The following is a 25,533-nucleotide window of genomic DNA, read 5'->3' on the forward strand; positions in this document are numbered from 1 at the left end:
CATACATCTTTAAAGTGGGTGATATTATTACTTGAGGTGGTCACTTATCAAAAGCTCCCCATATCATGTGCATTCAAGAGATTATTAATCATACCACATATACATACTATATTTACACTATGGTCATATTTTAAAAACCCCACACCCCTCTAATGTATACATAAAAGTATACATTTTGGATAATCAATAATCATCTCCTGTTAACTCACGTGATATGATACAAATTTCTAAAAGTGATCGTCTCGGGTGTTATTAGTACCACATATGCTCACAAATGATAATACCTTTTTATTTATCAGTGGTACTCCCTAGCCATGCATGCCATGTGTGGTGTTATTTGTTAGGTGAAATATCTCAAATGAGTTCCTTGATCTTGCAAAGTTGTTTTTTTTAATGCTCTTTTGGTGTTGGATTGAGATACTCTCTAGAGATAGCCTAGATATTATCATTTTAAGTAGATTGAATGCTATACATGCCCAACTTGAGTAGTGACAATAAAAAGAGCAATTGTCTATAAAGAACTACAAGGTGAGGGTCTTATTGCAACTACCTATGCTTGTACCTTATAGATGTAAGGTTACTCACAAGGCTAATCACAAAACACTTGAGACTTAGGAATATGTCCATATTTAAATAATAGATAGATCTATATCACCATTATCAAGCTCAAATTGTTGCTATATAGGGAAACTATCAAGTATATATATAGCGGCAAACAACCATAAGAAAGTCGCCACTTCACGAGCACTTCACTACAAAGGTCTTCCATTTTAGTTACATGCCAATCATTAGTTATTTATCTTATCATACCGCATAAAATCAGCTTGGAAAAGAGGGGAAGAGGAGCCATTCAATGTTTTCATCTCCTATAGATTAATCAAGTAACACCTTGGCAACACATCCAAAGGATATTTCATTTATAGATAGTCTTTCTATGTATTCTAAGAACATAGGGTGACATTCACCTAGACAAAAAGCAATGACAATTGGGAAGAGTCTAATGATCTTGTTGGTTTTTATCATATTCCTCTTCTAGTGCATTTCAAGAGGCGATCATGCAAGAAGGGCCTTCTCTAGGAACTTTTTTTCCTAGAGAAAAGCCCCACCACTTGTGCAACTCTATCCAAGGTCCATATAGAAGAATGTCTCGATTCAATAACACTGAACTTAAGTGTTCATAGCATAGGCTTCCACATACATTTCTAGGTTGATTGTTCTTGTTTACACTATCAATGAAATATGAAACTCCCTACTCTTCCATAAGTGTTCTTTTATTGTCTCATTGCTTGAAGCATGCCAAAACTTGCAATCACATGCATCATCATCAGCTTGTTTTAGACAAAACTCCACTAACTCTGCTTTGTAATCCTCCAAAATAGTGTCCTTGGATTCATCACACTCAGAGCTATGTCTTCTCCTTCCACACAGTCCTCTTTCAAGCAGTATCTGTATCACTATCATCCTCATATTGGTCACTTGTGGCCAAAATATCTATGTTCTCCTTTGCTTGCATACAATTATGAAAATCTTAGAAAAACCTCCAACAATACAAGCTTTAGGTGATGCCAACTTCTTAGTATGTCTTCAAGTAATATGCCATAAAGGTACAACTATTGAATCAGGCTTGTACGTGGACCAAAGCATGACGTAGCAAGACAAATTTCTCCAATATCCATTGACCAAACATCTCAGCATGAGTCATGTCACCCCTATTAGTCCTTGCATAATGCCATAGGCCTCTAGATACATTTACTTAGCACTTGTTCAAAATAGGCTAGAGCCTCTGATCCCATGGCGATGTTGAGCATATCCTATAATTAGGGGATTCCAAGAGACAACATTCTACGCAAGGAAGCTCATCAAGAACTTATGTGGTTTCATGAGGTTATCACATTTACATACTGACCAATAAGTTCCCTGAGTATGTTATTGAGTTCTTTTGAAGTAATCGCTTCTACAAGAGTTCTCATTAAGATAGGTTAGAGCTTCCTTTCTATAGTTTTGTTGAGATGAGCATATCTTGCAATACATACATTACTAAGATACATCATTCTAGACAAGAAGCTCAACAAGAATATTTTGTGCTTTTCTGAGGATGCCACATTTAGCATGCATCTAGAACAAGCATGACATAGCAAGACATCTTTCTTGAATATCCCCTGCTAGTAATCTCATCTTGAATTTTTTCACCCATGTCAATGTTCCTTGCATAATGCCACAAGGCCCCCACATGCATTCACTTTGGATCTAGTGAAAACAAGAGAGAGATTACTTCCCAGGATCGTGTTGAGTATATCTACAATTTGTGTTGTCGCAAATTGATGATGCGGCACGCACACTCGGTTGGCCACAGAGAGAGAGAGAGAGAGAGAGAGGACTTGGCAATTGATGATGTGCACAATCAGTTTTCCACTGGCACAAAAATGCACCACAAATCACATCATGTTTTTTGCCATGCACTGCGGGTAGATGATGTGGTAGCCGAGTATTTTTTGGTGTTACTTTTGAAGGCATTGACTTGTAGAGCTTTTTTGGGTGGTTTCTATATTTGTAGCAATGATGTTAAAGAAAAGGAGCCCAATCACGCCAATTCAGATGGGCCAGTAAAACCTTTTTCCCTCACTCATTTATTTTCCGCCTAAGCCGGCGTTGTAAATCCTAAACTCATAAGAGTCTTATTGATTTCGAACCTTTATGTACTTAATGAAGAGGCTAGATGCTAGAGCCCATCACATTTTTGAAATAACCATCCCTTTCTAACACAAGGCAATACCACCATCACACTGCTTAAACTGTACACCCAAGTAATGATGCAATAGTCCCAAATCTTTCATCTTGAAAGTAGCATTCAAATCAGCTTTAAATTCAGCAATATGTGTATGCACCAGCCATTTTGGCAATACCTCTTTCAACCTTTTCTTCATCAAGTACATCCTGTACATCTGCATTAGTAATAGGCTGATCTGTAACATTTTTAGAAACTCCCATAGGCTGTACATTTACCTCATTGTAATTTACATGCAAACTTCCACCACTGAAAAGAGGCAACAAAGTGTCATAAATGTCTTTGAGCTGACATTACTGTCTCTAGACAACAAGGGCTGAACAAATCTTCCACAAACACAACATCTCGTGAAACTGGAATACACTTTGTTTGTGGATGATACAACTTGTAACCTTTGCTTTTAGCACTATAATGAAACAAAAATACATTTGACAGCCTTATCATCCAATTTTTTTCATTGTGTTTGTGGCACAAAATCATATGCCAAACAGCCAAAAACACGCATGTGCTCAAAATAAGGCTTTCTATCATGCCATGCTTCATATGGAGTCATAGACTGCAAAGCTTTTGTAGGACACATGTTAAGTACATAAGTGGCACGCATGACGGCTTCAAACCAAAACAAATGCGGTAAAGCTTGACTTTTGACCATGTATCGTGCCATTTTCGTAAGTGACTTTTTTTTCCTCTCAGCAACACCATTTTGTTGAAGCGTATAAGGCACTATACATTGGTGTTTTATCCCACGACTAGCCAAAAATACATTAAATTTATGAGCTCTTCCCCCTCGATTGGAACGGAGGGTGTCCATAGTAAATTTCGAGACATTCTTAGCCATAGCCAAAAATTGTTTGAAGCACATAAACACTTTGGACTTCGATTTAAGCGGACACACCAATGCATGCCTGAAGTAATCATGAATGAAAGTCACGAAGTAAAGGTAATTGCCCAAGGACGTAGTTTGTATGGGCCCACAAACATCACTATGCACAAGCTGCAATGTGCATGTGGCCCTAACTGAACCATCCTATGTATTTTAACCAAAATACAGCCTTCACGAACATGTTTTACAGGTGCTTCAAGAGACGGCAAAGAAGCAGCCATATCAAATTTCTACGAACGCAACAAATTGGCAAAATTCAGATGCCCAAAACGTTCATGCCACAATTTTGCATCTGAAACATCCCTTGAATTTGCAACTGCATTTGCGAAATTCTGTCCACACTTGTCATACAAAGTGAGCTTATACAGCCCACAACACAAAAGGCCAGATGCAACAATTTCATCACCAAAACTGAGATCATGAATTGTACATCTGTCATCCACAAATTTGACTACAAGTCTAAGTCTAGCAAGTGCAGATACAGTTAAAATATTCTTCTTGATCCCAGGTACATAAAGTGCATCAACAACTATAAAAGAGCTGCCATTTGCAGTAGTAAGCACAATTTTTCCAAATTCTTGAACCGGATAAGAGGCATTGTTGGCACAAGTGACTGAATTCCCATGAGGGACAGACTCGAGAGAGGTGAACAATTCACGATGTGAGGTAATGTGCTTTGTAGCACCACTGTCAAAATACCACACATGTGAATCTGTACCAACTGACATACATGTGTCATGGACAGCAAGATTGTAGGTGCGCTCTACACTAAAAGCCCATTCTGCATCAACATCAGCATCATAGTCTCCTTGCACAAAAGACTCAACAATGGCTGCATTTGTAGTGGAACCAGTATTTGCAGTGGAACCACCCTCTAACTTCTTAGCCTCTTTGGCCTTCAACTTAGGACACTGCTTGATCAAGTGATCATTAGCTTTACAGTAATGGCTATGCATCTTCTTCTTTTCCTTATCACCAAAATTTCCAAATGAATGGCTGTCAGCAGAAGCATTAGGAACATGTGATTTTCCACTCACACAAGAACCATGAGAAGTGGATGCAATACTGTTACCACCTTTTCTTTGAGCACAACACAGGCATGTTCAAGTGCACGCTATCTAGTCCTGTTTTTTCTGGAAAGCGACTCGTGCAACAGCAAAGTGCTTAATGCATCAAACTTGACAACTTCAAAATTTCCTTAGGTCATAAGTTCAAGTACCAGAAAAAATCTGGTAAGAATCTGACAAGGCATTAAGAACAGTCTACAGAAGGGAACTGTCTGAAATGACTTCACCTACAGAAATAAGTTGCTTAATGATATCCTTGACACCAGCAAGGAAAGTGTCCATATCATCTTCCTGTTGCGGCATAAGCCACACTGTGGTCCTGCGGAGGTCTGGACATTGCGGACTAGGAGTCATGCGGTATTTGGGCAATTCTTCATAGGATATCATGGGACATGATGGGGTTTTGCATCGTTCCTGATCTGCGCTCAAGCAATGGTTGTATATGGGGAGCATACCTATCTTTGGGGATATCTTGAATATTCATGTTATCAATACATCTTCTCTCTCTTGTATTGTGTGTTCGGTTTGCATACCAATGAAGAATACGGTGTTCTATTTCTGTAACTTTTCTTCTGTTCTGCCTTCCTGTGTTCTGATGTTCATATAATGTAAGGCAGTTTGAGGGTAATTATTCCCGTAATGCTTATTGATCCTCTGCAGGCAATAGCCATTAAATCTGGCGACCACAATGTGCGATGGGCGACCTGCGGTGAACATGCATGCGCACTAGGTCACAGGGTCCTCCTGACCCTGTGGTTCCAATTGTGGGGAGACGTCAGAGGACAGGCGGTTCGGATCAATTCGTTTTTTCTACACCACAGGTTGAGGAAAATGTATCTCCATCACCAAGTCCGGTGCGTGGTAGGCATATTCGGCGTGCGTGGCGTACTCCACAATCAGTCATGTCCTCGTGCCGTGTGTTCACCCTCACCCACACCCATGTTGCTCCACCACCGTCTCCGGTAAGCAGTCCTGGGGTTTCACTGCCATTGTCCCCACCTCCTAGTGTTCGTCAGCTTTTTTCGAGAGGGGGTACAGTTGGGCAAGTCAGTCATGTCCTCCTGCCGTGTGTTCACCCTCACCCACACCCATGTTGCTCCACCACCGTCTCCGGTAAGCAGTCCTGGGGTTTCACTGCCATTGTCCCCACCTCCTAGTGTTTGTCAGCTTTTTTCAAGAGGCGGTACAGTTGGGCAAGGGACGATGGCACAACCTCAGAATAAGTATAGCCGTTTTCAAGGTCTTTCAAAGGAAGACCCTGATACACATTTGCGACAATTTAATAAAGTGTATGGATTGAATCATCCTGGGGTGGTGATTCCTCTTCATCAATAATCAGTGTTTGAATCTACACTTTCCAAAAAAGCTCCCAAATGGTTGTCATAATATCTTGATGATCATTTTTAGACGTATGACGAAGGGTCCAGAGCGTTCTTGAGACAGTTCAAAACGGAAATAATGGTCCCTCAACATTTGGAAAAGCTTCTTCACTGCGTCAAAAGTCATTGCCAGTGGAGGATTATGCTGGAAAATTCCGGATACTTTTGCAGCGGGTACCTCAGGCACAAAGGCCAACAGCCGAGGTGTTGAATGATTATTTTCTACGAGGACTCAATAAGGATCTCAGAATTACTATGCCAACATTGGATAAGGTAACTAGTGCACTGGATAATGTAATTGCAAGGGCTGTTGTAGCAGGAGAAGCTTTGGAGGATACGGAATCCCCAAAGAAAACAAAGAAAAAAGAGCGGAATAAATCTCATCGTAAATCTCAGGGAAGTGGCATTGATAGTTCGGAGTCGGAGACTGCACATTCAGATTCCTCAGACTCAAGCAGCAGTGATTTGGGAAAAGAATCAGACGAGGCACCTCGGAGAAAATTCCATCGTCAAGGGAGGTGTTCCATCCGGGTCGTCAGAATCTGCTGCAGTGGTCAAAAGCTGAAGGAACTATGGTGTACTCAGTGCCGAAATCCGGGACATGCCGCTCAAGAGTGTGCAATGAACCAGAAATGGTGTGTGATCTTCACGGCCAACACTCATAATACAGTGGAATGCTATTTTAATGGTCGGGGTCGTAGGAGTCAGGATTCTTCTACATGGCACCCACCACAGCCAGGGCAGGGACAAGAGCCTGTGGTGGCTATGGCTCATGCTCACGCATCTGAGGTGCCCTTTCAAGGACAACCAGGAGGACGGGGTCAAGGAGGGGGTCACGGTCGCGGAAGAGGTGGCCGAGATCCTAATCGACCCAAGACATGCCTTTTCTGTTTGGGGGATGGGCATTGGCGGTCCGAGTGTTCAGAGGCTATGGAATATGATTGGAAGAAGCAGGAACGTGCTACGGGAAAGTAGCCTAGTGTGGCTATGGTTCAGATTGAAGGGTTGGAGGAGTCCAATCCGGTGCTTTCACTGATTACACGTTCTAGAAAAAATTTGGTTCCAACAGCAGATGTTAAGCTTCCGGATTGGGCGACTCAAGAAGAGGTATAGAAAAAGACTGTGACGTGGATGCCACAGTCATTATCACCATTGCAACCATTAGGACCATCGACTGCTGGTCTGGAAAAAAATGAGGGTAAAGTCAGAAACAAGGTTGATACTAGGGAAGGGGATAATTGGAATTCGGTTTGGAAAGAGGTCCTCGATGCGCTCATACAAGTACCTTTGGGTTCATTAGTAAAATTGGTTCCGAATTTTCATAATGCCTTGCTAAGTCAGAAGTCCAAAGAAATAATGGAAGTTGACATTGCAATAGCTGAGGGTGAGGGAGACGAATCAGTCCCGTTGCCGGAAAATAGAATCACGGATATCCGCATCTCGGAGCTTTCAGTCAGATATCATGGTACATACATTGACAAAGTACTGTTAGATGGCGGTGTGGGAGTAAATATTATCACTCAAGCAGCTTGTGAGCATTTTGGACTGAGTTATTGGGAACCTGCACCCTTTGTCATCCGCAAGTCAGATCAAAGATGAGTGCAACCAGTAGGATTGCTTCGGGGCATTATCCTGGATGTAGCTGTCTTATCTTTTGCTGTTTCTTTAGTAGTCTTGAATATTGAGGATCACAATTAGGATTATCACATTATTTTGGGGAGACCATGGTTACGACAAGCCAGGGTAAAGCATAATTGGGAGGCAAATATGCTTACAGTTAAAAAGGGTCACAGGAAAGTTCGGGTGATGTTGGGAACATGCAAGCAACCCGTTCAGGCAGCATGGCCTATGATAGCAAAGATAGTAAATATGGTGGAAGGATTAGAAGAGGATGAAGAGGAGCAATTTTGAAAGGCTAACCCGGATTTAGTTTCTTTATATCTTGCAGACATTTCTATGCTTTCGGAGGGGAAATCTTTAGGGGCTTCAAGAATTTCACCAGAAACAGGGATGCAACAGGAAGCTTTGCCTAGTCCCGAATCATTGGAGGACATTAGTAAACAAGAACGTGTGTTTGAAGCACAGATGAAAAAAGTTACAAGGGTCAAGGAAGATGAATTGGAGAAGGTCTTTCTAGGAGGGCAAGCGGAGTCTCAGCCCATTTATATTAATAAGCAGCTTGAGGCAAGTTTCCGAGGAGACTTGATTAATTTACTGATAGAATTTAAGGATGTTTTCGCATGGGAATATGCGGATATGCAACAATTGGATCCAAAATATTATCAGCATACCATTAAATTGAAACCAAATGTGATGCCAGTGAAGCAACATTCATATAGGATGAATCCGGATGTGGCAAAGCAAGTTAAGGTGGAAATTGATCATCTCTTGGAGGTGGGTTTTATTACCCCCATTGATAATCCCGAGTGGATTTCTCCCATTGTGGTGGTACCAAAGAAAAACAAGCAAATTCGTATTTGTGTGGATTATGGGAAGCTGAATGCAGCTACTACTGTTTCGGATCCTTTTCCTCTTCCATTTCTAGATTCTATTTTGGATGATGTGGCAGGGCACGAGATGTATACTTTTCTGGATGGATTTAGTGGATATAACCAGATTCGAATGGCGTTGCGGGATCAGCCCAAAACAGCTTTTATTACAGCATGGGGTGTTTTTGCATGCACAGTGATGTGGTTCGGATTAAGGAATGCGCCCTCGACTTTTCAAAGGGATATGTTTCAAATTTTTGGTCCCTGTCTGACAAATTTTATGCGAGTTTTTCTGGATGATCCTACTGTTTTTGGAGCGCAATTAGAGCATTTGAAGCAATTGCGGTTATGTTTTATGAAATGTCGAGAGATGAAATTCAGTTTAAATCCTCTGAAATGTGCATTTGCAGTAAGAAGTGGCAGGTTAATGGGGCATATAATCTCTGAGGATGGCAATTCTGTGGATCCGGGTAAAATAGCCGCAATTATCGAAGCGCCTCCGCCGGTGAATTCGAAACAATGTCAAGTGTTTCTGGGCCAAGCTCGTTGGCATGGGAGGCATTTGAGGTTTGTCGCGCATTTGGCAATCCCTATTAATCAGGCAGCACATGCTAAAGATTTTGAATGGACGCAGGAATGTCATCTGGCTTTTCGGAGATTAAAACTTCAATTGTCCAAAGCTCTGATTATGCTCCCTCCGAATTGGGGTCAAGATTTTCATGTATTTGTGGATGCTTCTGACCGGGCAATTGGCAGTGTCCTGATGCAAGAACAAAGTCAAGGGTGGTTTCGACCTGTCTATTACACCAGGAGAAGATTATCATGTGGAGAAATGAATTATTCAGTGACAGAAAGAGAATGTTTAGGGATGATTTACTCAGTGAAAAAGTTTCGCATTATCTGTTCGGCCGGAGGTTTTTCTTCCATGTGGATTATTCGACTCTTCTATATCTAGTGCGCCAGCAGAATTTGACAGGAAGATTGGCCAGATGGGTGCTCTTGTTTTGCAGGAATTTGATTTTGAGGTCATACATCATCCAGGAGCCTAGCATCCGGTGGCTGACTACCTATCTAGGCTAGATTTTGGTGAGCCCCCGATGGGGGTGGCTGATGAAATTTTGGATGCGTCTCTTTTTTTAATAGGAGCTGTTGCGGATGATCTTCTAGTTGTGCAACAACCTGGAATCATCCCCAGCATCCATGGACTTGGTATGAGGAGATGTTTCATTTTCTCGACAGTGGGGAAATGCCTTCATTCTTGTCCAGTCATCAAAGGAAATGGATGGCTATAAGAAGCAGGAATTTTGAGATTATCATGGGGAAGCTGTATTATTGCACGATTGCGAAGGTCTTGTTGAGATGTGTTCTACCACAAGAACAGGAATCGGTTTTGGAGGAAGTCCATACCAGCATTGCAGGAGGCCACTTTGCAGCATTGATCACGGTTAGGAAAGTTTTACAATCAGGATTATGGTGGCCTATATTGTTTCAAGATGCGAGAAGCTTTGTGCAAAAGTGTGATGTGTGTCAGCGGTTGGGACAACCTACTAAAATGTCCAGAATGCTTTTTCAACCGCGGTATTCCCTTAGGAACCTTTTCAAAAATGGGGACTGGATTTTATTGGACCTTTTAAACCAATAGCAGCTCACACTGGTAATAAGTACATTTTGACAGCCACGGATTATGCTACCAAATGGGTGGAGGCATGGCCTTTGAAAGATAATACTGCAGTTTTTGTTGTTGGGTGTTTATATAAGGATGTTTTTTCTAGGTATGGCTGTCCTATGGAGTTGGTCAGTGATCGGGGTAGCCATTTTTTGAATAAGGTGATGGAAAGAATGCTATGATTTTACTTTGTATTGCATACGAAATCTTCTCCATATTACCCACAGGCAAATGGGCAGGCGGAATCTACTAATAAGCAATTGGTTCGTATTTTAACAAAGTTAGTGAATATGCATAGAACGGATTGGGATGTGAAACTAGGCTTCCGCATTGTGGGCTTATCAGACAGCCTATAAAATGGCAACAGGATTGACTCCTTTCAAGTTGGCATTTGGTATGGAGGCAATTACCCCAGTGGAGCATGTAGTTCCGAGTTTACGAATGCTGATTGCGGATTAGGTTCTTCTGAAAGATTCCGTAATCTATCGATTGGATGTTTTGCACGAATTCGATGAAGAGCGGTTGCACAGTTTTGCGGTGTTGCAAGATCTACAGTCCATGCGAAAGAAATGGCTGGATTGCCCTAAAGCATGGCAATTTTTATGGGGACAGTTGGTCCTTGTATTTAATTCTCGCCTTGGGAAGATGCCAGGGAAGCTAAAATTATGACGGTCGGGACCATTCTGGATTTTTAAAGCATGCAGACCTACTTCTTTTTATTTTGGCAGATTTGCAGGGGGAGGTGATTTCTGTGCCGGTGAATGGATTACGACTACGCCATTATTTCTCACCTACCTCGATTCCGTGCCCCTTTGCTGTGGTATAAGAGCTGCAAACAGCCTTAATCATGATTGGGAATTCTTTTGCATGCAATCTTGGAAAGCGGGAAAAGGGCAATGATGATTGTGACACCGTGGCACGCCATATTTTGAGAACTCTTTGTGAGTGGTTTAGTGCATGCAATCATTACCTTATGCTTTCCTCACATTTTTTGCATCGGGCTCACAAGGTTCTCCTGTTTCATTTCTCTCTGCTTCTGTGTCTCTTTGCTACCATGACGGCTTCCCTGCTGTAATGCATTTGATTTAATCCAGTGCAGCAGCTAGCTCTTCGCAGAGTGGATGCTTGGTTGCAGGATTTGCGCCTGCGTGCTTTCGCCAACCTGGATTGGCAAGGAATCCCTATTCACCCGCAAGCCACAGCATTGATCGAGCAACTCGCTATTGGTGACATGGTGCAAATCAACAACCAGCAGATTCAGTTGACAACAGAAAGGATTTCAAGATGCTGTTGTTTGCCCAGTGATGGTGTGGTGCGAGCATCACATGTTATCCCTGCTCTGCAGAGGCCAAACAAGAGTTTGGTTTGAAGATTAAAGGAGAATACAAATTATCAGGGCTTACAGATACAGCGATAAGGGATGCATATCATTGGTTTCTCGAGGCAATTTGGCTGCAAGCCAAAACATATACAATTTTGGCCAAAGCATGCAATGTTTTGCATTCGACCAAATTTGGGCCGGTAGCGTGGGCAGCGATTGCCAGAGAAAGGTTACTAATAGAGTGCCAAAGACTGGTGGCACAGATGGGGCGAAGTATTCCAACAAATACAAAAGTCGGCCAGCTGCTTACATTAGTGTTCCATTGAGAGAAGTTTTTCCTCTCACCCTTCGGCCTCTGTGTCACTTTGAAGATGACAGATTTGTAGTACGTGGTACTGTAACACCCGTGCCACAAACTCAGAGTCAGGAAGTGCCTGATGTTCGGGTAACTCAAACCCCTGTTCGCATTGTGGATATGCCAGGTACATCGACTACAGTGGTAGCCTCTAGTGCACAAGAGATAGCCACTGCAAGAACATCAATCCAAAAGCGAGGTCGGGAGGGAAACTTGTTTTCCACGCCACCTCCTGCTTCGAAATCCACCTTGCCAGAGGATTCCGTTGTTGCGCGCTTGAGACACAGAATGCAGGAAAGGGTGGCAACCTCCACTCCGGTTGGGACTGGCTTTGCGGGTGCGGACACTTCCTCGCAACTAGAAAATTCTAGAGCCACTACCACCGCTGCTCCGACTAAAGCAACCCTTCCACCAGTTTTGCCCTGGGAGGCGACAGCCGCAAACCCCTGTGATCAGCTCCAGGCATGCGGCACATTTTTGCAGCATTCTTGCGGAGTCTATACATTCGGCCTGGCCAGCTCCCGCAACTGAGGCAAGAGTCACTGAGCTGGAAACGCAAGTAACGGCTTTGCAGGCTAGCATTGTCGACTTAACAAATCAAAATGTAGCATTAACTACAGCAGCTCGGCGGCAAACGGAAGAAATCTAGGCACCCAGGGAGGCTAATTCTGTGTTTTGCTTCTATTCAAGAGGAAGTTCTCCAATTGCGAACACAGAATAGCCTTGCCACTTACTTAGCATCTCATCCTGGTGATGTGATGTATCTGGATGCCTTAGCAGTGGAGATGCAGCAGGACCTCCATAATTTTTTGGAAACTCAAATGCAGAGTTGGAGAGCAAGGCTGTCTGTCGAGGTGATAACGCAGCAACCAACTCAACAGGTTGTGATGAGGAAACCTGAGCCATCAAATACTGACAGAGGTAAGAATATTGTCCCAGAAGGTTTTGATATTGTTGACTGGGTGAAAGCTACAGAAGATTGTGCTGAGGCCCAGGCTCATGTCTCTCGTTTGCAGAGAGTGATTCATCGCCTTCGTAAGGAGCGACACAGAGTATTTTTTTGGGTGGAGACTTTGGCTCATTCATTCTCCCTCAATCTTCTGCCATGTCCTCCTTTTTGGCCTGCACTAAACAGATACTTGTCTCGGTATTATCCTCTACATACGCCTCTTTCTCCTTTGCCACAGGCACCATAGTCTATTTATTTGCCAACACAATTTATTCCAAGGGATCCTTGGCCGGAGCAAACAGAGATAGATCCACATCTGTTGGCCGAGGTGTATCGGGCTCATTGTGAAGATTTTCAAGGATTTGGCTATATCGACATTTCCTCCTCACTGGAGCAGGTGGAGGAACAGCAACCGGCACCTTTGACACGAAGGGGATAAGTTGTGGGTTCGCACAATCTTCCGTGCGTGCCAAGTGTTACGGGCATAAGCCTCACAGTGCGGTCTTGCGGTCATGTGGAGGTCTGGACATTGCAGACTAGGAGTCATGCGGCATTTGGGTAGTTCTTCATAGGATATCATGGGACAGGATGGGGTTTTGCACCGTTCCCGATCTGCGCTGGAGCAGCGGTTGTATATGGGGGCAATACCTATCTTTGGGGATATCTTAAATATTCATGTTATCAATACATCTTCTCTCTCTTGTACTTGTGTTCGGTTGCATATCAATGAAGAAAACGGTGTTTTATTTCTATAACTTGTCTTCTGTTCTACCTTCCTGTGTTCTGATGTTCATATAATGTAAGGCAGTTTGCGGGTAATCATTCCCGTAATGCTTATTGCTCCTCTCCGGGCAATAGCCATTACATCTGGCGACCACGATGCACGATGGGCGACCTGCGGTGAACATGCATGCGCACTAGGTAGCAGGGTCCTCCTGACCCTGTGGTTCCAATTGTGGGGAGACGTCAGAGGAGAGGCGGTTCAAATGAATTCATTTTTTCTACACCACAAGCTGAGGAAAATGTATCTCCATCACCAAGTCCGGTGCGTGGTAGGCGTATTTGGCATGCGTGACGTACTCCACGAAGTCAGTCATGTCCTACTGTCATGCGTTCACCCTCACCCACCCATGTTGCTCCACCACCATCTCCGGTAAGCAGTCCTGGGGTTTCACCACCATTGTCCCCACCACCTAGTGTTCGTCGGCTTTTTTTGGGAGGGGGTACAATTGGGCAAGGGACGATGGCACAACCTTAGATTAAGTATATCCGTTTTTGAGGTCTTTCAAAGGAAGACCCTGATGCACATTTGCGACAATTAAATAAAGTGTATGGATTGAATCATCCTGGGGTAGTGATTCCTCTTCATCAACAATCAGTGTTTGAATCTACACTTTTCGGAAAAGCTGCCAAATGGTTGTCAAAATATCATGGTGATCATTTTTAGACGTATGAAGAAGGGTCCAGAGAGTTCTTGAGACGGTTCAGAACAGAAAAACGGTGCCTCAACGTTTGGAAAAGCTTCGTACGCTACGTCAAAATTCATTGTCAGTGGAGGATTATGCTGCAAAATTCCGGATGCTTTTGCAGCGGGTACCTCAGGCACAAAGGCCAGCAGCGGAGGTGTTGAATGATTATTTTCTACGAGGACTCAATAAGGATCTCAAAACTGCTCTGGCAACAGTGGATAAGGTAACTACTCCACTCGATAATGTAATTGCAAGGGCTGTTTCAGCAGGAGAAGCTTTGGAGGATACGGAATCCCCAAAGAAATCAAAGAAAAAAGAGCGGAAGAAATCTCATTGTAAGTCTCAGGGAAGTGGCATTCATAGTTCGGAGTCGGAGACTGCAGATTCAGATTCCTCAAACTCAGGTAGCAACGATTCGGGGAAAGAATTGGAGGAGGCACCTCGGAGAAAATCCCAGCGTCAAAGGAAACGTGTTCCATCCGGGTCGTTAGAATCTACTGCGGTGTTTAAAAGTCTGAAGGAACTATGGTGTACTCAGTACCGAAATCCGGGACATGCCACTCAAGAGTGTGCAATGAATTAGAAATGGTGTGCGATCTGCACGGCCAACACTCATAATACAGTGGAATTCTATTTTAATGGTCGGGATCGTAGGAGTCGGGATTCTTCTACATGGCACCCACCACAGTCAGGGCATGGACAAGAGCCTGCGTTGGCAATGGCTCATGCTGACACATCTGAGGCGCCCTTTCAAGGACAACCCGGGGGACGGGGTCAAGGAGGGGATCGCGGTCGCGGAAGAGGTGGCCAAGATCCTAATCGACCCAAGACATGCCTTTTTTGTTTGGGGGATGGGCATTGGCGGTTCGAGTGTTCAGAGGCTATGGTTCAGATTGAAGGGTTGGAGGAGTGAGATCCGGTGGTTTCACTGATTACGCGTTCTGGAAAAAATGGTTCCAACAACAAATGTTAAGCTTCCGGATTGGGCGACTCAAGAAGATGTAAGGAAAAAGACTATGACGTGGATGCCACAGTCATCACCACCATTGCAGCCATCAGGACCATTGACTGCTGGTCTGGAAACAAATGAGGGGAAAGTCAGAAACAAGGTTGATACTAGGGAAGGGGATAATTGGAATTCAGTTTGGAAAGAGGTCCTCGATGCGCCAATACAAGTACCTTTGGGTTCATTACTAAAATTGGTTCCGAATTTTCATAATGCCTTGCTAAGTCAGAAGTCCAAAGAAATTATGGAAGTTGACATTGCAATAACTGAGGGTGAGGGAGACGAGTCAATCCCGTTGCCGGCAAATAGGATCACGGATATCCGCATCTCGGAGCTTTCAGTCAGATATCATGGTACATACATTGACAAAGTACTGTTAGATGGCGGTGTGGGAGTAAATATTATCACTCAAGCAGCTTGTGAGCATTTTGGACTGAGTTATTGGGAACCTGCACCCTTTGTCATCCGCAAGTCAGATCAAAGATGAGTGCAACCAGTAGGATTGCTTCGGGGCATTGTCCTGGATGTAGCTGTCTTATCTTTTGCTGTTTCTTTAGTAGTCTTGAATATTGAGGATCACAATTAGGATTATCACATTATTTTGGGGAGACCATGGTTACGACAAGCCAGGGTAAAGCATAATTGGGAGGCAAATATGCTTACAGTTAAAAAGGGTCACAGGAAAGTTCGGGTGATGTTGGGAACATGCAAGCAACCCGTTCAGGCAGCATGGCCTATGATAGCAAAGATAGTAAATATGGTGGAAGGATTAGAAGAGGATGAAGAGGAGCAATTTTGAAAGGCTAACCCGGATTTAGTTTCTTTATATCTTGCAGACATTTCTATGCTTTCGGAGGGGAAATCTTTAGGGGCTTCAAGAATTTCACCAGAAACAGGGATGCAACAGGAAGCTTTGCCTAGTCCCGAATCATTGGAGGACATTAGTAAACAAGAACGTGTGTTTGAAGCACAGATGAAAAAAGTTACAAGGGTCAAGGAAGATGAATTGGAGAAGGTCTTTCTAGGAGGGCAAGTGGAGTCTCAGCCCATTTATATTAATAAGCAGCTTGAGGCAAGTTTCCGAGGAGACTTGATTAATTTACTGATAGAATTTAAGGATGTTTTCGCATGGGAATATGAGGATATGCAAGGATTGGATCCAAAGTTTTATGAGCATACCATTAATCTGAAACCAGATGCGGTACCAGCGAAGCAGCATTCATATAGGATGAATTCGGATGTGGAACAGCAAGTTAAGGTGGAAATTGATCGTCTGTTGGAGGTGGGTTTTATTACCCCCATTGATAATCCCGAGTGGATTTCCCCCATTGTGGTGGTACCAAAGAAAAACAAGCAAATTCGTATTTGTGTGGATTATGGGAAGTTGAATGCAGCTACTGTTTCGGATCCTTTTCCTCTTCCATTTCTAGATCCTATTTTGGATGATGTGGCAGGGCACGAGATGTATACTTTTCTGGATGGATTTAGTGGATATAACCAGATTCGAATGGTGTTGCAGGATCAGCCCAAAACAGCTTTTATTACAGCATGGGGTGTTTTTGCATGCACAGTGATGTGGTTCGGATTAAGGAATGCGCCCTCGACTTTTCAAAGGGATATGTTTCAAATTTTTGGTCCCTATCTGACAGATTTTATGCGAGTTTTTCTCGATGATCTCAGTGTTTTTCGAGCGCAATTAGAGCATTTGAAGCAATTGCGGTTATGTTTTATGAAATGTCGAGAGGTGAAATTCAGTTTAAATCCTCTGCAATGTGCATTTGTAGTAAGAAGTGGCAGGTTATTGGGGCAAATAATCTCTGAGGACGGCATTTTCATGGATCCGGAGAAAATAGCCGCAATTATGGAAGCGCCTCCGTTGGCGGTGAATTCGAAATAGTGTCAAGTCTTTCTGGGCCAAGATCGTTGGCATGGGAGGCATTTGAGGTTTGTCTCGCATTTGATAATCCCTATTTATCAGGCACCACATGCTAAAGATTTTGAATGGTCGCAGGAATGTGATCTGGATTTTTGGAGATTAAAACTTCAGCTGTCCAAAGCTCCGATTATGATCCCTCCGAATTGGGGTCAGGAGACATGCAATGGAGACATGAGTTAGCCCTAGAGTGATGGGATCTAGAATGCATAGGGGAAAAAACCTCCTAGTGAGGGAAAAAATACCCCGACGGTCTTAAGGTTGTTCACACACGTCACTATCACATGTATATGGTAACAGATCGGTTGGACCACCAATTGCTACCCATAGTGCAGGAGAAGGTAGATACAGCTTACATGAACGCACATTGCTATTCATCAAATTGAGGACTAGCAAGATCAAGGCATGCTTATCACCAAATATCTGCTCAAGGAGCACCTCAACAACCCAAAGGACCATGATATAAATGTGGTGGAGACTACCTGATGAGAGACTGTCCTCACGACAAAATCATTAGGGTGAATGCATATTTCCCAGAGTGTGGAATCACTCATTTGATCCCCGATTTCCCTAAGAACCCAAACGATAGGGCAAAAGTAACATTGAATATAGTAGAGGCAATACCATATAGCAGTGCGTCAGAAAACAAAATGGTGATACCTATGCAGGTGATCACAAGAGCCCAAGCCCAAAAATCAGAGACGAACCCATCATCAAAGAACCAAAAATCAATGCACCTAGCATTGGACGAAAAAGTCAGTGAAACATGTGGAAAGCTAGGAAAGCTAGGATGAGAACTAGGAGGGAACATGAACAAACTTCTTTGGTCAACGAGCTGAAACAAACAAAAGAAAAACTGAGAAAACTAGAAGGAAAAAAAAAACGAGGAAGAGGGAGCTTTGGAGGTAACACGAGAGTCAGGCATAGTTGAGAAACCCAAGAGTGCTAGTTCATGAGGCTCCATATTGGTAGGAGGGCTCAAAGGTTACAAGCACGGCTCAAAACCAATCAAATCCAAGAACAAAGGTGGATGACATATCCATATGCGGAGTTAGAAAGAAAAGGCTTGAAATGTGCAAGAAAATGATTCAAACAACCCAAGCTTTACTAGAAACACAGATTGGAAAACCTGAGGATGTGATCCTTATCCCATCAACACCAATAATCCCATCAAATCAAGAGCAAATAGAGCCAGATCCTAATCATGAGCACGGACCAGAGCTCAAGGACCCAGCAAAAGAACCAAGGATAGTATTGAATACCACGGATCAATCTTTCGAGGGATTGCACCTAGCTATACCAAAGGGTTGTTGAGAAACAAATGGTCCTGACAAACTATGGAAACAAGTCAGTGGAAACAAGTCAGAGAGGCCAATGAAGCTAGTGAGTTTAGCAGACATGTAAACCAAACAGGTGATGGAAGAGGAGTGTTTTTCCATCGATAGAGGAAGTTGACACTGGATCTCAAATGAAAGTAGAAGTGCAATCATATTGGGGAGACCAAGGATCTATGCAATCCATAGACAGTCAGCCCCATTCTCTAAGAACACTACCATCCTATATGGGAGAGCACGAGGCCAAATCAGATGTTGTTATAGTCCCTTCCCAGAGACTCTCTTCAAAGAAAGTCATTGACTCTAAAGGGCTAATAGACATTTTGTTGATGCCTGTAATATGCACAATAACATTAGTTGAGCTGCTACGAATGCAACTAAACATGTGGATGATGATAGGAAGCTGTCTGGAAAAGTTTGGTGTCAAGGATCCTTTGTCACGAATTCAAAAGGGAAACCAAGAACTTGAAAAGCCACACCTTACAACTAGGTCGGTATTGTTGAAAGTCGAAGAATATTGCAAAGGAAAAGATGGCAACACAACTCTTCATATGGAATTTCAAGGTGCCACCACCATGGCAATTGTAACCATTGCTACAAAAGAAACATGGAAAAAATGGGGGAAACCGGCTTTAACAGCAACACAAATGAAACTGCAACTTGCAGATGGGTATATGGAGAAACCCCTAGGACTTCTAGAGAAAGTAATTTTCACCTCTGAGCATGCATTTTCCATTGTTGATTTTGGCAAAAAGAACAACTACGACATCATACTTGGAAGATCATTCATGAGACAACTACAAATGGTCCAGGACTTGGTATATGACCATATATACTTGAGAAAAATGGAAACAACAACCAGGATAAACCGAAAAGACCATAGTTACAAGGACGTAACAAGGACACCAGTTGAGGAGTTTGACTCAACTACATTAGCGAGATCAAAACTTCCAGCATGGTTAGATAAGTCCAAGCAATTATGATGTGTGGAGCTTCATATTGTGGAAGCTTAAAGTGCAAGCAGTGTATCCTAGAAAGGGTTTTAGAAGACAAAGACTACATTCCATAGGCCTTTCCAAAACAAGACCTAGAATCTTTAGGATGGGAGCACATTTTGGCAACTCTGGATGTGTGTGTCGTGGTTGATGGTCCCACAACAAAGTTTTGTGACAAGGATGGCTATGACGTTGTTGGGAAACAAGCAAACTAAAACACCTCTATAGTGATGTCACCCAAGAGCGTTGAAAGAGAACTACAAGACACCAAAAGCTTTGAAAAATCCTTTTGAAACACCATAAGTCCAATAGGAGTAGACCCTTGGGAATTTACTAGTCGTCGCCCACCCAAGAGACTGTCACATAGGAGCAAAACCCTGTCAAAGCATGGATTTACAGCACACGCCGACCAATGCAGATGAAGACAAGAGCCTCTCCTTTCACAATCAAACATCACAAACCCATAACTTCAACATCAATTCCACAATTCATAGATACATGCCCTCCGAATCTGTCTACACACAATTTGCCACTAGGCTGCCATAGCACCCTGCAGAGAAATAGTCGTAACCTGAAGAGCACAACTTCAATTGGGGCACTTTAAAGTTTGAAAAAATATTGAAAAATGACTGGCGAGAAAGCTGAAGATGACCAAAATTGATTCCATATGCCTCCATGAGCAAAATTTGACGCGAACAGAAAGCTGTCCCAACACGACTACACGTAGAGAAGGCTAGTCGGGGCAAAAAACTGCATCCAAGAGCACCAAGGAGACACAACGAGCTAAAAGCTACAAATTTTTGATGTTTGGCTGAAATTTTTTAAGTTTGTACATGAGTTTTTGTTATATACAAGTCTCGCTTCAAAAAACTCACTCACGGGCACTTACACTAGCCCGACAGCTGTCACTAGACTAGCGACTTGCAGTGCATGTACATGTGCTTGCTAAAGCAAGCTAAAAACCCCACAAAAAGAAAGCCCACACGCCCTTTTGACATCGGGCATCGTGTCCATATGTACAAATTTACAAAAAACGGGGTGTCAAAAATGCGCCCAACATAGTTTGCCAAACCCTAGTCTGCTAGACCATGCATGATCAGCAGCACAAAAGAGATCCTGTAAACCACATGAGGGAGTCTCACCATGCGCTTTCCTGTAAGAGCCATCAAAAAACAATAGATAGGCATTGTCTATGTCAGGAGCTTCCATGTGTTGCTTCTTCACTACATCCTCCTTAAGAAGAAGAGGGCTTTCCTTATAGGTAAGCAAATCAGCCAATGTAGCCCTTGTCCTCTCCTCAAAAAGAAAAGAGAATTGGAATTCCTATAGCTCCACAATCCACTTCATGAGCCTCTTTGACAAAGTAGGGCTATTTACCAATTGAGGTAGAAGAGTGTAGCTATTAAGGAATGTGAATGGTTTGTGGAGAAGGTAGTGCCTAAACCTTCTACATGCATAAATCACACTCACCATAATGAGCTCCACCTCAGTATAGCCTCTTTCCACCTCTAGCTTCACCCTGCTAGCACAATAGATAGGCTTCATGTAGTGGGAATTGTTACCTCGTTGAAGAAGCATAGCTCCAATAGAATCATCACCTACTGATGGATTCACATAAAACTCCTTGGCCCAATTAGGAGCTTGCATAGCAGGAAGAGAACCAAGAACCTCTTTGATACCTTGGAAAACCTCTTCACATTCATTTGTCCATTGTAGATGATCCAACCTTGCTACTTGTTGTAGAGGATAAAGAAGTTGAGAGGAAAAAGGAATGAACCTTGCCATATACTTCACCTTTTGAATAAAAGTAGAAAGTTGCTTTGTATCTTTAGGTGATGGGAGGAGCACCAAAGCCTTCACTTTGTCAGGATCCGCTTTAATCCCATTCTCTGAGATCATATCCCCCAAAAACTTCACTCTTGGTTGAGCAATATGACACTTCTTTGGGTTGAGTTGACCTCCACTTTCATCATATTGCTTCAATGCCATCCCAAGCTTTGCACAATGATCCTTTCTAGAGCTATAAACACAAAAGTCATCAATAAGATCATTCACAAACTTGCCAAGAAAGGGAAAGAACACCTTGTTGACGCGCTTTTGATACCACGCACAGCCATTCATAAGACCAAAAGGAAGCACACAATAACAAAAGCATCCCCATGGTGCGATAAATGTGGTCTTCTTTCGATCTTCTAAAGCCAAGGTGAGCTGAAAATATCCAGAGAATCCGTCACATACACTATACCTCTCATGCCCTGCAATAGAATCAAGTATGTCATCTATGAAAGGAAGAGGGTATGGATACCTCGTCATGGCTGCGTTTAGGGGCTTAAAATCGACACATATCCTCCACTTTCCATCCTTCTTGGGTGTGACAACAACAGGACTCACCCATTCTGCAGTATTCACAGGACATATGAAACCTGCTTCAAGAAGCTTGTCTACCTCTTCCTTTAAAGCATTAAGTTGTACCTGTCCCATTCTTCTTAGCTTTTGGCGTACGGGCTGAGCCCCTTCCTTGATTGGAATGTGAATTTCCTCTCCCTTGAAGCCTCTAATTTCCTCATAAGAAGTGATGAATAAATGGGGAAATTGTTGTATCATATGAAGGTACTCACCCTTCTCATGACTAGTCAAGTCGGGAGACAACATACCTTGTATTAGCTCCTATTTGACATTAGGTTGAACTTTGGGTTGCATCAGCTCTTCAATTTGCTCATAAGGACCAGAGATATCCTCATTCTCCATAAGGCCAAGAAATATTTGTTTCTCATCATGCCCTTCTTCAAGAAACAAGGAGGAAACATCTAGATCACTATCGCTGCTATCTTCCACTTCACTGCCATCATCCCCATTGTCTTCTTCTTCACTTGAGGACTCTTCTTCATCACTTTTCTCATCAAAATCAGCATCCAAAGATTTCTTGCTAGCCATGTAAAACCTCTTCTTATCACCCCTTCTATTGTAGAGAGTGATGGTACCATGTCCCCAATCCTGTATAGCTTTGGTTGCCTGTAACCATGGTCTTCCAAGGATGAGTGGGAAAGCACCAATACCTGCGGGCATAACATGGCAATTGACCAGCACTTTAACATCAAATACATCCACCTCCAAGTCCTTTACAACTCCCAAGCACCTGACCCTTGATTGGTTGGCAAGCTTTATGCAAAAACCTAAATTCTTCACCATGTTGAGTCCCAACTTTGATACACAAGCTTGAGTAATAACACATACCTGTGCACCTCCATCAATATAAGCCTCTCCAATGCACTTCCTCTTATGCCATGCATCCATAGTAGGACATATATGAGGTAGCTCATTCAAAGACAAGACTCTCACTGACCCCCTTGCAGGCTCCTTCTTCATGGGGTTGACTACTGCTTCCATTGCCTCTTTAACTTGGGACACATCTCCATGAGTTGCCCAAAGGTAAAATCAGCCTTTCTACCCACCAAATCAGCCCTTAAACTATAATTTGGTTGCCCTTCTCCCAAAGGAAATTCAGATGCATTGTAATGTTTCCTGGGCTTTCTCTTCTTCTTCTCTTTACCTGTACCTGTTTCAACCTGTTTCCCTCTTTTATGGCTGGGACTTGCATCACTCATGTCATGATCTCTTGTAACCCTCTTACCTACAGGCATGACCATAGCTCCCAAATCATCCTCTTTCTTCTCCAAACGGATTATGCTTACCACTTTTGTTTGGCCTTTTCCTTAAGTTGTCAAACCGCTTGGACCTGCTTCCCCCTTAATCTCAATACCATAATCTTGAGCTCAAGAAGGAATTTGTGGAGGAAGAGGAAACATGTCACCACCCATTCTCTTTGGCTTGTCACATTGAGGGCTTTTATGACCCCATTCACCACAATTGTAACATTGAAACATATCCCCTCTTCCAGCCATGCCTCTTCCTCTACCACCTGTATAACCTTCATTGCTTCCATAACCACGTCCATACCCATAGATTTGACCTCTTCCACCTCCCATCATATGCACACTAAGATTCTTCATAAGACCTACAACCTCTTCCATCTCCTTGCGAAAGGCATTCACACCATGAGAAGCTTGTTGATCATAACCTGATCATAACCTGGCTCCCTGATGAGGACCCTTGGTTGCTCTACCGCTTTCACTTCAAGCTTTGGCTCGACATTGATTCCAAGTTGATGAAGACGCTCTGCTTTCCACTCTTTATTCTTTGCAATTTCAACTGCCTCCTCAAAGGTCCTTGGCTGCTTAAGCTCTACCTTCAAGCGTAGGTTACTCCTCAAGCTTGCAAGAAACCTATCCTTTTTCAACATGGCTGGAGGAATTTCAGCCCCTAAAGATGTACACCACTTTGTCCACAATGCATTGAATGCCTTCACAAAGTCTTCTATGGTTTGGCCTTCACCTTGTACTAAGCCTTGAATAGACTGCCATACCTTTTGTGGGTCTTCCACTTGTTGAAAGTGTGTAAGAAAATCATGCCTTACCATTTCATAAGTCATAACTTGAGGAGGTTGGGCTAATTGTAGCTCCTTTTCGTAGCCTTCCAACCATTCCCTAGAATCTCCCTTCAGACAGAAATAGAAGATTCGCACCACCAACGCTGGGTCTTGCTTGTCAGCCAGAAGGCAAGCAAACTCCATTCTCTCAATGAAAGCTTTGGAAATTTCATTTGATTTCCCACTAAACTCCGGAAAATTAAATTCCATGTCTTCAAAACCTGTAAACTGAAGGTAACAAGGAGACACAACGAGCTAAAAGCTACAAATTTCTGATGTTTGGCTGAAATTTTTTAAGTTTGTACATGAGTTTTTGTTATATACAAGTGTCGCTTCAAAAAACTCACTCACGGGCACTTACACTAGCCCGACAGCTGTCACTAGACTAGCGACTTGCAGTGCATGTACATGTGCTTGCTAAAGCAAGCTAAAAACCCCACAAAAAGAAAGCCCACACGCCCTTTTGACATCGGGCATCGTGTCCATATGTACAAATTTACAAAAAACGGGGTGTCAAAAATGCGCCCAACATAGTGATCCCATATTACATGGTCAATGTAGTTGAAGAACAGGATCAGAATCGAGCCTCAAATGAACCCAAAATAGGAAAACAAGACGGGAATGGAGAGAAAGAGTTTTTTTACAACTCTTTGGAGCATTTCAAGTATGAGAATGATGCAGATAATGAATGCTCTAACAACCCAAGTGATCAAGAAGAGACCATAGAAAATGTCAGATCTTATGACTTCTTAAATCAAAAACCTAGGCAGCAACAATGCTACACCAAGAAAATAACCTTTAACATGGCCTAAGGAAATCTGATACCGAGAGTGAAAGGTAAAACACGATTCCTGATGCTTGTGAAGGCAAGAGATTGCATCAAACACAACATCTTGGGTCAGTTCATAAAAAGACAAGTCACAAAACAAAAGAGGATCTTAAGAGCTGAGGAAGCAAGCTCAAAAGACTGAAAAGGAAACAAAACGAAAACCAAAAGAACTAGGGATGGGTGAGTTCAAAGAACCAAGATGGACCATGGTTGAGTGTAAAAAAAAGTACCAAGAACTCAAGAGAACCCTGAAGGAAGTGTGGACAACAGAGATAGAAAGTGAGGAAGGAGAGACCACTGAGATGGAAAATATGGATGTCCCTTCCCACTATCAAAAATTTACCATCCAGGATGAGAAGATAGTGATGACTCAACCAATCAGGGAGAAAAAAGGAAATGAATCCTATGATGGCCCAGAAAACGCAAAACAAATAGACATAGCAGAACCTGGAAAGGCTATGAGACCGATCTACATAGCAACAGATTTGAGCGCAGAAGAAGAGGAGCTGCTCATACAACTCCTCAAGGAGTATAAAGATGATGTTTTTGCATGGTCATACAAAGGCCTCAAGGGGGTGGATCCATCC

Source organism: Adiantum capillus-veneris, chromosome 17 (assembly GCF_014529385.1).
Source record: "Adiantum capillus-veneris isolate H3 chromosome 17, ASM1452938v2, whole genome shotgun sequence".
In the NCBI taxonomy this organism is placed as follows: Eukaryota; Viridiplantae; Streptophyta; class Polypodiopsida; order Polypodiales; family Pteridaceae; genus Adiantum; species Adiantum capillus-veneris.